At 40.8% G+C, this 13,469-nt stretch overlaps 1 pseudogene; it reads right to left on the reverse strand.

Moving 5' to 3' along the window:
* Window positions 1-857: 857 nt before the first annotated feature.
* LOC127187030 (HCLS1-associated protein X-1-like) lies at window positions 858-1,846 on the reverse strand (annotated as a pseudogene).
* Between the last annotated feature and the right edge of the window lie 11,623 nt (window positions 1,847-13,469).

Below are 13,469 nucleotides of genomic sequence, written 5' to 3' on the forward strand. Positions count from 1 at the left end.
CCCTTTGATCTTCTTTAATCATCTTATTAATCTAGCTAAGACTTCGAATACTATATTGAATAGATATGGAGAGAGTGGACAGCCTTGTCATGTCCCTGATTTCAGTGGAATAGCTTTAAGTTTCTCTCCATTTAGCTTGGTGTTGGCTATAGGCTTGCTGTATATTGCCTTTACCAAGTTTAGGTATCTGCCTTTTATCCCCAATCTCTCTAATACTTTTAACATGAAAGGGTGTTGGATCTTGTCAAATGCTTTTTTGACATGTAAGGATATGATCATGTGGGATTTTTTTTCTTCAGTTTGTTTATATGGTTGATTACATTGATGGATTTTCATATTTTTGAACCACTTCTGCATGCCTTGGATGAAGCCTACTTGGTCATGGTGCATGAGATTTTTTATGTGTTCTTTGATTCAGTTTGTGAGTATTTTATTGAGTATTTTGGCATCAATGTTTATTAGGGAAATTGGTCTGAAATTCTCTTTCTTTGTCGGGTAGTTGTGTGGCTTAGGAATTAATATGATTGTGGCTTCATAGAATGAAGTTTGGTAGTGATTCTTCTGCTTCTAGTTTGTGGAATAGTTTGAAGAGTATTGATATCAGTTCTTCTTTGAAGATCTGGTAGAATTCTGCACTGAATCCATCTGGCCCTGGGCTTTTTTTTTTTTTTTTTTTGGTTGGGATACTTTTGATGACTGCTCCTATTTCCATAGGGGATATAGGACTACTTAATTTGTTTGCCTAATTTGATTCAACTTTGGTAAATGGAGTTTATCAAGAAAATTGCCCATATCATTTAGATTTTTAAATTTTTTAAATCACATTTTTTTTTATTTTTAGCATAAGTAAAGGCTTTATTGGTCAATTTGGATAGATGACAGACTGGCAAATAATTAATTGTTTCAAACACTCAAGACCCTAGGATGACAGAAAAAGCTAAGCTTATTGGCAATAGGCAAGGGAAGGGAGTGGAAAGGCTTCTGAAGGTTAACAAAGCTAAGCTACCTGGACCGAAACCAACGTCCTAGGAGCAGATCCAGGATAGAAAAGGGATCATCCAAAGCTGAAGATCTTTGAGAGTCTGGATCACTTCTGGAACTGTCAGGTGCTTCCTGATGGGTCACTGTGGTCTCTTTGCTGCCCTCACTGTCCACCACAGTGCGGTGCTCCTCCACTGTCCATCTGGCTTAGTGATCTTGGTCACAGAGATGCTCTTGAAATATGATTTGGGCTGAAGTTGAAGAAGTGGACCAAGACCTTCCTGGCAAACCTGGGAGTCAAGATCATTGTCCTCTCTGGCTCTAGAATGGGGAGTAACGGGCCATGGGTCATCCAACCTATGAAAAGGTCCCTGGGACCCCCAATCTGGAGCTGGTTTGGAGGATTCAGGTCTTGCATGACTCTCCAAGACCCCGTCAAAGAGCCTAGGTTGGTGACTATCTGGGTACTTAAGCATTGAGTCCCGTAGTGTCCGCCCCCCCCCCCGCCCCCGCAGTCTCTCACCAGGTGTTTCTGACTTGGGACCTGGAAGTTCAGGAGAGTGAGAAGGCAAGGTTCAGGCCCCCATACCGCTGAAGATGCTATTGAAATCTCGTATTAGATCATCAAACCCAAAGTTGCCGTGGAATCGCATCCCTCCTCCGGGACTGAAGCTGAAACCGAATTCCTCCGGAGGATGAAAACTATCAAACCTACGGCTCTCACGACCCCACGTGCCTCTGTCTTCCTCCTCTTCGTCATCATCATCGTCATTATCTCGAGTCATCCCTCCAATAAAAAAGGATCTCTGTGGCTCCGAGGTCTAGGAAAGCCGAGAAAGCCTCGGAAAAGATCAAAGAAGCTCATTCCCGACCGGCACTAGAAACTGAACTCCTTTCAAAATCACATTTTAATCAGTCTTTTAGTCTATCAGATATTTATCACAGAGTTCACAAATCACAAGATTTTAAAAAGCTGCAATATTAAACTTCTAAGAAAATTTTAAACAAAATGATGAGTTTCAGAAAAATGTGTTGGGTAAATAATTTTTATCTTACAAGGATATTATATAAGAATTTTGTAGCATATAGGTTTCTGAAGTAAGACCTAATGATTCTTTGGATTTCCTCAGTATCCATTGTTATGTTTCCTTTTCATTTCTGATTTTGTTGATTTGGATACTCTCCCTTTGCCTTTTAGTTGATTTGGCTAAAGGTTTGTCTATCTTGTTGATTGTCTCAAAGAACCAACTCTTGGTTTCCTTGATTCTTTGAATTGTTTTCTTTGTTTCTAATTTATTGATTTCATCCTTGAGTTTGATTATTTTGCCCCCTAGGGTTTTCAGGTTTTCCATTAAGTTGCTTGTGTGTGATGTCTCCAATTTCTTCATGAAGGTACTTAGTGCTATGAACTTTCCTCTTAGCACTGCTTTCATTGTGTCCCGAAGGTTTGGATATGTTGTCCTTCATTTTCATTGAACTCTAGGAAGTCTTTAATATCTTTCTTTATTTCATCTCTGACCCAGTTGTCATTGAGTAGAACACTGTTCAGTTTCCAAGTTTTTATAGGCTTTCTGTTAATTCTATTGTTGTTGATGCTCAGCTTTAGACCGTAGTGGTCTGATAAGATGTAGAAGATTATTTCAATTTCTTAACTGTTGATGCTTGCTTTGTGACGAACTATATGGTCAGTTTTGGAGATGGTTTTGTGTGGTGCTGGGAAGAATGTATATTGTATTGTGTGTGGGTGAAAAGTTCTGTTGATGTCTGTTAGGTCCATCTGATTCATAACCTTTGCTAGCTTCATTATTTCTCTATTTAGTTTCTGCCTCAACTGTCTGACCATTGGTAAGAGTGGGGTCTTGAGGTCTCCCATGATTAATGTGTTGGAATCAAAGTGTGATTTAAGTTTTAAAAGTGTTTCTTTTATGAATGTGGATGCCCTTGTATTTGGGGCATAGATATTCAGGATTGTGATGTCCTCTTGGTGGATTTTTCCTTTGATCTTTCCCCATCTTTCTTGATTAATTTTAATTGAAAGTATATTTTATTAGATAATAGACTGGCTACTCCAGCTTGCTTCTGGGTCCATTTGCTTGGAAAATCTTTTTCCATCCCTCTGCTCTCAGGTAATGTCTGTCTTTGTTGCCGAGAGGTGTTTCTTGAATACAACAGAATGTTGGATCTTGTTTCTGCAGCCATTTTGTTGGTCTGTGTCTTTTCATTGGGGAGTTGCAGCCATTGATGTTGAGAGATATTAGTGACCAATGATTGTTGGATCCTTTTATTGTGGAGTTAGTGTGATCATATATGGCTGTACCTGTTTTGGTTTTGCTGTCATGAAATTATCTATATACTGTGTTTTCTTGAATGTTGTTGTTGACTTCATTGTGTTGGGTTTTCCTTTTAAAATATTCTGTATAGCTAGACTGGTGCATAGATATTTCTTAAATTTGGTTTTGTCATGAAATATCTTGTTTTCTCCATCTATGGTGATTGAAAGTTTTGCTGAATATAAGAGTCTAAGTTGGCGTCTGTGGTCTCTTAATGTCCACATGGTATTACCCTAGGCCCTTCTGGCGTTCATGGTTTCTGTTGAGAAGTGAGTTGCAACTCTATGCGTTTATATGTTACTTGGCCTTTCCTCTTGCTGCATGTAATATCCTTTTTTTGTTCTGCAGATTTGTTGTTTCCATTATTATGTGGCAGGAGGAATTTTTTCTAGTCTATCCTATTTGGTGTTCTGTATGTCTCTTGTATTTTCAGGGTATCTCTTTCTTTAGGTTGGGGAAATTTCTTCTATGACTTTCTTGAAAACATTTTCTGGTCTTTAGAACCTGGCATCTTCCTTTTCATTTATTCTTATAATCCTGAGGTTATGTCTTTTCATGGTGTCCTTGATTTCTTGGAGGTTTTGTGTCATGAATTTTTCTTTTTTAATATTTTCTTTGAGAAATGTATCAATTTCTTCTATTGTATTTTCAGCCTCTGAGATTCTCTCCTCCATTTGTTTAATTCTGTTGGCTACACTTACCTATTTGATTCCCGATGTCTTCTCTAAGTTTTCCATTTCCAGGATTTTCTTGATTTGTGTTTTCTTAATTGATTCTAATTCCTTTTTCATGACTGGAACAGCTTTACTTATTTCCTTCACCTGTTTGATTGTGGTTTCCTGATTCTCCTTGATGGCCTCAATTCATTTGTTTATATTTTTCTGTAAATCTTGGAAGGATCTTATTCATGTTATCTTATAATTCTCAAATACTGTATTTTCCAGAATATAAGATGACATTTTGTTTTTGTTTTTGTTTTTCAAGACAGGGTCTCTCTGCGTAGCCTTAACTGTCTTGGACTCGCTTTGTACATCAGGTTGGCCTTGAACTCACAGTGATCCACCTGCCTCTGCCTCCTGAGTGCTGGGATTTAAAGAGTGTGCCTCCATGCTCGGCTATAAGATTACTTTTTAACCCCCAAAAAAATCCATGCCAAATTTGGTGGTCATCTTATACACTGGGTACTTACATGCAGCTTGCTTCCCCTTGCTTCATATGTCCACGACATATAGTGGGGTGTGCTGTGGTCAATTCCCCACTCTTTGTGGAGAGTATGAACCAGGGAGGAGCAAGCTGCTCACATCTTCTGTACCTCAAGGAAGAGAACATGAGTGTGGATTGGCTGTCCACCAAAACCCGCCCATTCAACTCAGAGGTCTGTATGTTTTTGGTTTGAGTCTGCAGCTGGCCTCAAAAGGGCAGTGTAGGCTGGCACTGGCTATCTGCCAGCATTTAATAAAGGTCCTGTCTGGCTGCCCTGCCTGCAAATAGACACATGCCCAAGTCTGCCACATAGGGTGTGCATTGGAGGAGGGGTAGTCTTATATGGCAAGTGTATTCTAAACACTATATTTTAACTGGAAAAGTTGGGAGTCATCTTATATGCCTAGTCATCGTATATGCCAGAAAACACAGTAACTGTATAAGCATAGCTTCAAGGTCATTTTCCTGAGATTCAGCTGCATTAGAGTATCCATTGTCATCCAGGTTTTCTGGAGGAGCCATGCTGTTTTGATTTTTGGTGTTTCTCTTCTTACTCTTTCCTTTAGGCATCTGCTGAGACAGGGGCAAACTGAGGCAGAGCATAGATCCACATCTGTCTGATTACCCAGCAGACATTTTCTGAGGGTAACTTTCCAGGCTGGAACTGATTGTTACCAATAGTGGTTTCTTTGATAGTCGCAAGCTGAGGGGTAAGAATTAAATAGCTGGCAAAGGGCCAGTGTTGGTAGCTTACTGGCATGAGCTTGCCCTTATTATGGCAAGAGTGGGCTAGGGCTGTTGGATCTAGCAGGCTTCCATTGATAGTGGTAAGCATCTAGGAAAGAAAGTAAAGGAGAGAAAAAGACCACACACACACACATTTACACTTAATGATAAAGTAAGACAGACTCCAGCAGATAGGTTCCAACAAACTTCTTCTTAAAGAATCTCTTACTTTACACATATATATACAGACAGACAGACAGACAGACATTCACACATTGGGTGGATGGAGCAAACTCCAGAGAGCAAGTTCCAACCAAACCTTACACACATACATATATGCACATATACACATTTTTGCTGGTGGAAAAAAGATTCCAAGTTCTCCAGTTACTGTACAAATACATGTATATACATACATACATTTAGTGGATGTAAAAAGCTCCAAAGAGCAGTTTCAACAACTTAATTTTTTCTCACAGTTTATATATCCCAGAAAAATCTTTTGAGAGGTGCAAAAATCACAGTGTGGTTACTTTCAAGTTTTCTTTCCGTGAATGATTACAATGAGTATACATAAGAGAAACTTGTTCCCCAATACACATGATCAAATGTTTTATGTATTATGGGTGAAAAACAAATTATTCCCAATAACCCATATATATTTGTAACTAAGAAGCTTGTTATATATTAATAAAGTGTGTGAAGAAGCAAAGTAATTTCTTATCTAGCTTATCATTATAGGAAGGCTAAAGCTTATGGTTACAAAGAAACAATCCATTATCTTAAAAGTAATTTCTTATCTAGCTCTTCATTATAGGAAGGCTTAAGTTTATGGTTACAAAGAAACAATCCATTATCTTAAAAGGTAATCTTATATAAATCTTAAAAGAATCACAAACCTAGACTTTTATATAAAAAAAATCCCATCCATTTCTACTTTAAATCTTCAAAGTTCACATCTACTCAATAGTAATTTTTATCAAATCGTATCAAGAAGCTAGAGACAAAAATGAGTATAAGAAAATTAACCATTATCTCAGTCACCAGCGTAGTTTGAAAGAGTCACATCACCCAGTGTTATTCTGAACTATTGTTCCTATTTGCCAACCTTAGAAAGTTCCTGGCTTTACTATTAAGAGTGAACTTTTCTTAACTTCATATTGTTCTCTAGGATTTTCTACGTCAAAGCCACTAGCAAAAACATCTAACATTGCTAAATGATCTATTTTTCCAAATTCTTTCTAAGAGTAGTGGTCATTGCTAACAATCTACATCTCTAGGTTCTTTTCAAGGGTGGTGGTTGAATCATTAATCTGCTCCAGCAGCAATGCCTGGAAGGGATCAAGCCTTGTTATTGTGAGTGCCGGTGACACTGCCCAGTGAAGACTGGAAGCCCCCGTAGAGTTCTCATACAACTCATATGGTGTGATGGATGTGGTGAGCACAGGGCAACAGACAGAGATGTAACAGCACAAAGTCCTCAGGACACGTAGTTCTCATGGTTTCTGCCATGCTGAGACACGCCCATCATGGTTATGCTAACTGGTGGGCTACATTCTATGAATTCTAGAACTGTTTTTGCTGTTCCTCCTGCACGTCCCCTGACAGACCAACATCATTGAGATAAAATTCTTCTGGAAAGTGTTTCCTCAGAGTCAGCATACAGAAGCTGTGTTCCAGAAGTATCCAAGGTTGTACCTTCCACCGGCAGATGAGCTTGGTAATGTGTAAGTATCACCCAGGTTGTATTGGCTTTGAAGGCATAAAGGTGTCATGAAGATCATGTGTGGCTTGGCACTGTGAGGCAAGGAGAGGCCACTGGAGAAGATGCAGCCCCAGGTGGAGCCTCAGAATTAAAGGGGTCCTGGAAAGAAGCTGAGGCTGGGTACTATGAGAAGAGGCTACTGGTCAAAGTGCAGCCCAGCTGCAGCAGACGGCTCCACCATTTTGGAGATGCCACTACCATGAGATGAGCAGGAATAAGAACAGCAGCATCAGTGGAGTGAGGCTAACGAGAGCCTGCAAGACAATGGAGAAGTGGCCCTAGCCTATTGGAGGAGCCCAGAAGATCGTGAGTGGATCCTAGACATTGTAATTGAGTTATTTACAAGTTAGGAGTTTGGTTTTGCTTTGATTTGATTGAGTCTTTGCTCTGTTTCTCCTTTCTCGAAGTAAGAAATAAAATATTTAGCTTATTTTTTATTTTACAGGAACCCACGGCTGAAAGACTTTGAACTTTTAGAGACATCTTAGAATTTCACAAAGACTTTGGATTTAAAAAAAGAAAGCACTATTTTAAAGAGACTAGATTTTTAAGTGTTTTAATTTTTAAAGACAGTAGGACTTTTAAAATCTGAACTGTTTATATTGTAATGATAATATTCATGTGTCATCTAGGAGAAGAACTAGAAAGGAAAGATTATCGCTTAACAGTGATATGTTTATCTGCCCATGTTGACAATGGGTCAGTCATGCTGGCACATGTCAGCTTGGCACAATCAAGAATTATCTGAAATGAGGGAACCTCAATTGGGAAACTGTCTCTCTATAAGATCTGGCTGTACAGTATTTTCTTAATTAACAGTTGATGGGAAAGGGCCCAGCCTCTTGTGGGTTGTACCATCCCTGGGCTGGTGGTCCTGGGTTCTATAAGAAAGCAGGCTGAGCAAGCCAGGGGGAGCAAGCAGTAAGCAGCATCCCTCCATGGCCTCTGCATCAACTCTTGCCTCCAGGTTCTAGCCCTGCTTGAGTTCCTGTCCTGACTTCCTCTAGTGAAGGGCAATTGAATAAACCCTTTCCTCTGCAACTTGTTTTTGGTCATGGTGTTTTATCATAGCAATAGTGACCCTAACTAGGAAAGTGGGCTTTTTGCTCGTGCATGCCTCTGCATCACTTTTACATCAGTATATAACCCCTTGCCCACTTTTCTATTACTCTGATAAATGTACTAGTTTGTCAAATTGAACTCTGGTATAATTATATTGTTTGGTCCATATCCTATATGGAATGACTAGATATTTCTTCACATTTCCCACAAGGGAAAAAAAGCCTCACCTTTAGCCATAACCCTAACATTTTCTCTAACCCTAACTCCTAACACTAACCTTAATCCCTAGGCCCACCAGATCCTATATAAGACACGTATGTGCTGTGTGTGGGTGTCGTGGTTTGAGAAATGGCCTCCATAGGCTCAGGCATTTGAACACTTGGTCCTCAGTTGATGCTGTTTCAGGAAGGTTAAGGATGCAGCCTCACTGCAAGAAGGGCATCACTGAATTCAGGCTTTGAGAGCTTTAAGCCTGTGCAACTTCCTCGATGCTCTCTCTCTCTCTCTCTGCTTCCTGTTTGCTGTGGAGGATGTGAGTTTTCAGTTTCCTGCCCTGACTGCCCTGTTTTCCCACCATGCCTTCTTATCCTTCTAGAAACAAATAGACTGTCTCTCAAGTTTCTTTGGTCCTGATGTTTTATCTAGCAACAGAAAGCAAAACAGTGAATTAAGCCCAGGAACACTGGCCACCGTTGAATGCGCAGGTCACTGGAGCTAGAGATGACTCTTCATGATGTGCACCATGCTCAAGTGCTGGGTTCCACGGTGAGAAGCTCCTTCCTCAGGGCAACAATTCCTGCTGCTCCGAGGTGAGAATTCTTTCCTCGGTCTTTCATGTTGTGCCCCACAGGCACTTGGGCCATGTCCCCTCCTGAGAATAGTAGGTTTCCTATTGCATCTGAGATCTGGAGAGGAGCTGGAGGAAGGCTCCAGGGACTTTATGGCCCAGCCCTAACCTGTGGGTGCTGGGCAGGGTGGTGTAGATGTCACATCTTACAAGCAGTAATTTAGCTTCCGGCTCATGAGGAGTGCACAGCCTTTGGCTAAGGTTGAAGCAGAACTCTAGCCAGAAGCCCTGACCACAGCAGCCCCTGGGCAAAGGAAATTGGTTGCTGATCTTAAAGACCTGGGGTGTGCTGGAGATGTCTGCAGGGCCACCACCATGAGCAATGGCTTAAGGCTGCAGCAGCTGTACAGCCTAGAGATAGTGATTGGTCACAGGTGATAAGAGGCCATAGGCAATAACTAGTCCAGACTGCAGAAAGTGGCAGGTGCTCACCAGTACCTGCAACCTTGAAGATTCCTAACCAAACCAGTCCTGCTTGTCTGGTGCAGTGTCTCTTCGGTCCACTTCAGTCAATTCACAAACATGGTGGTAGCATTAGAGCCTTGTCGGGGTGAGAATGAGGCAAGAGCATTGTATGGCCACAAGAACAGGTCTTCGGGTTTAAAATATACAATGTAAGCAATTAGTTTTGCTGTTAGTTTTTGTTTTGTTTTACAAAAACTACTATCTCTCATGGAATAGTTAGGGTTATGGACTTGACCCACGAAATGTAACATGTTTGGGGGACAGTCCTTTACAGAATAAATTTGTCAACTCAGTGGTTTTGCCTTCCCAAGGCATTTGCTTTTATGTTCTAGTTGCCTTTATAAGATTGATGGGCTTTTCTTTGATTAATAAATTTCTTTTTCAGTCATATCACTATCTATAAATAGTACTGGTAGTGACCTAAGGAAACTATAATTCAAGCCTCTCAAAACCTTGTAAGTTAGATGATTTTTATTGTCCTCGTTCAGATAAAAAAAGATTGGACCAAAAATGCTGATAGATGGTAATGCATATGCCTAGAGCCACTAATATACACATATATGTATATATTAATACATATATATTCTTCCCTTTGAGAAGATTTGGAATTAGAAATGTTTCAGATTATGTTGTGGAATTCTACAGACCTTTTCCTAATCACATTGTGACTACTCGGTCAACATCTCCTGAACATCTATCTCTGTGCACAATGTTTTACAGATCCATGGGCCATACAAAGATGAATGTGTCATGTGGCCATATTCTGTAGAGGTTTTCACTTGGACTGATGGGACAGACCTTTGTTAGTTAATATCAGGACATCAGGAGTATTGACTGTTGTCCATCTGTGTCTGCATCGAGCCATTGGTGTTAGCCGTGGAGCTCTTTGGGAATTAGGATGAGAAGTTTTAAATTGTCTAATGGAAGCTGATCTTAAAAAGGTGTTTGTGTGTGTGTGTGTGTGCGTGTGTATGTGTGTAAAAATAAAAATACGTGTGTTGTATGAGTATCGAGGAGGTAGAGGTTTGCATCTACATATTTTTATCCCCAGGCAAAGTGATTAATGTTTAATATTCTGCTGGGCCATACATGGGTGCTCACTCCTGCAATCTTTGTGATCAGAACATCACTAGGAATTAGAGCCCCACCTGAGCTATAAGATGAGTTCTAGATCTGCATGCTATATAATAAGACACTGACTGAAAATAATAATAATAACAGAAACAACATCTTGTTACTTGTCTTCTGAATTTGTTAGCCTATGAAGCATTGAAGGAGACGCTGGAAAACTTTCTGTCATCTTCCCTCCTTCATTTCTTCCTCCTCTTTCTCCTTTTTCTTCTCCGCCTTCAGTACAATTAGCAAGAGTTGAATTATCATGTTAGATTATTTTATAGGAAGCGAAAGTTTACGGGTCAAGAGAAAATGGCAATCCTCACATTCCTTTTGCTTTTACTTTTTCATATGAACACCTGTCTCCATTCCATTAATTGTTCCATGGCTCTTAGAACTAAAAGTTAAATCAAATTATTATTGTTTTAAATATTCAATTACCTTACAAGACAGGACAAAATTTCTCAAGCTTCTAAGGCTCGTGTGCAAATTGTAGCCTGCATCCCACAGCTTGGGTTGAACTTCTGGTGTTTGGGTATCATGCTTTATAAAACTACTTAAATCAGAAGGAACATACATAAATTAATCACGTCATCAATGATGTCATTTCCTGTAATCCAAGTTAGTCACTAAGTGATTGTATACATTTCTGCAAATATTCCTGTTTCTTATCTCCCTCCAGCAGTTATGGATTGGCCTTGGGAATGGAAAGTAAATGGACAGAAAAGCGTGGCGGGTGCTTCCAAGTGCTGAAGGTGCTCTTGTGGCTTTGAACACTAGGGGGCAGACATTCACCCTTTTATATTTGGGCTGTGGAGGAGAAAGGCTTCTAGCTGACAACATTAAAGAGTTATGTTAATTAAACTAACCAAAACACATGGCTTTAGCCAGTTGTAGGTCTCTGTGATACCATTTACTGAAACTAGAGGGTTCTCAGGTGAGGGCTGAGAGGCGGACTAATCCATGCACTTATCATAATGGTAAGTCATTACGAGTCAGTTTAGTATTAAATCCATTGAACAGAATGGGGTTGGTAGTTTCTCCCCTGTGACCTTTGGCCAGTCTAGCCACAGGTTCTTGGTCCAATGTATGGATTTCATCCTTGTGGAGTGGCCATAAACTCAATCAGAAAGTGGTTGATGCAGAGAGCACAGCCTCTCAGCAATTAGAATGTCCACACAAGACGTGTCTTTCAAGTGCACTCAGTTTATTCAGACAAACATTTCTTATAATATGCTAATAAAAGGTTAAATTAATGTCTCAGCAAGCTGGGAGCAGTTGTTTGGGCAGAAATGCTGCATTCAGGGGTCCAAAGGGGATGCTGAGGATGTTTCAGAAGCTGGGAGACTCTACCCATGTCCACCATGAAGTCCTTCAACTCCCAGAGTGCTGGCAAACAAGGCTGTGTGGCCTAGCAATGGTGCTGGAAGCTCAATGCCCACTGAGGCCAGGGCCACACAAAGTCTCACCCTCCTGCTGATAGGTATCAACACTAGAGAAGCTGTGTCTTTGGAGGGTGGCAGTGCGACCCTAAAGACCATTCTCAAAGTCCCACTGTCTCTATCATTTCATTGGGTGACAGTTTGGTGCTATCAGGGCTCATAGCTTGGGGCTGGTTCACTAGCTCATCAACATCACCTTGGGGTTAGTGAGCATATTAAAGGCAGTCCTGGGCTGGACTCATAGCTAAGTTACCAGGTAGTCCACCAGGGGCTTGCTTCCGAGGCCTATCTCTTATCTGAGCTGCCTGGTGACAAGGTCAGGCATCATCTTCAAGTCACATGAAATGGCTTTCTTAAGTTACACAGAATTGGTTTCTGAGTTACACAAAATGGATTTTTACATATGTTCCTGCCAGTCGGTTACTCCCTTGACATTCATGCTACTATAATGCCAGTGGGTGTGCCAGGCCAGTCATTATTGCAGCCCCCAGAGTTCACAGTTAGGTAAAATAGACGATTACTTTTCTCTTCTAGTATTGCACATGGCACCTGCCAGCACTATGTAAGCTAGACAGTAGGGATGAATCATTCAGATCAGCATCAGCTTGATTCCCCATGTTCTAGGACGCAAGTGTGTGTTGTCAACAGCAGGGTCATACTGTCAAGTTCCACAGGTAATCCATAGCATTATCCACAGCCTGTAATGTTTGGGGGTCTATGGAACCTCAGCTCCAAAAGAGGCAACCTGTTCCTGGAACTGACTGGACTTTCTATCTACAACCTATGTTGTCTAGCAGGGACATAGTTTGTGTTGTCAACTGAGGATCTGGAGTCACCTGGGGGACCAACTTACAGGCACACCCGTCAGGGATTATTAGCTTCTGGGCTAGACTGTGAGGGATTATGTTGATTAAATTAACTGAAGTGGAAAGATCCACACTAAAAGTGAGCAGCCCTGTTCCTGGGCTTGGTTGGGTCCCTGGGATACAAAATGGAAAGATTGCTCAGAGCACAAGCATGCTGTGTCACCAGGACCTGCTGCTTTGACTTTCTCACCATAGCATACACCATGTTCAAATATGAGCCAAAATACATGCTTTCTCCCTTAAGTATGAGTTAGAGCAGAGAAGATTGAGAGCAAGTAAAAGGCAGTGTTCTCTTCTCTAGAACTAGAGGGTTTAAGAGGCAAAATTAAAATAAAAGCAAAAACATTGGTGTCCAAATGTCCCGTGTTAGCTTGCTTGCAGGCAACATGAGCTATGGGCCCCGGGCACATCTGTCATTTGAATTCCACTGTCATTCTTGATATTGTATTTTCTCAGAGATCCTTTTGCTTTTTGATGCCCAGTCCCACACCCTTGCCTGTTTAAAGACAGACATTATCAGGAGAAACGTTTCCTTGGAATGAGGTCCATGTGAAGTAAGGCCAGATTCCGGGGATACACACTGCCTGGTAGGAATTTTAGATGATCTGTAAATGTCACCTGAAGCCACTTATGTATACTTTGGAAAACTTGAGTTCCTGAGAAACCAGG

This window comes from Acomys russatus, chromosome 3, assembly GCF_903995435.1.
Source record: "Acomys russatus chromosome 3, mAcoRus1.1, whole genome shotgun sequence".
Lineage (NCBI taxonomy): Eukaryota > Metazoa > Chordata > Mammalia > Rodentia > Muridae > Acomys > Acomys russatus.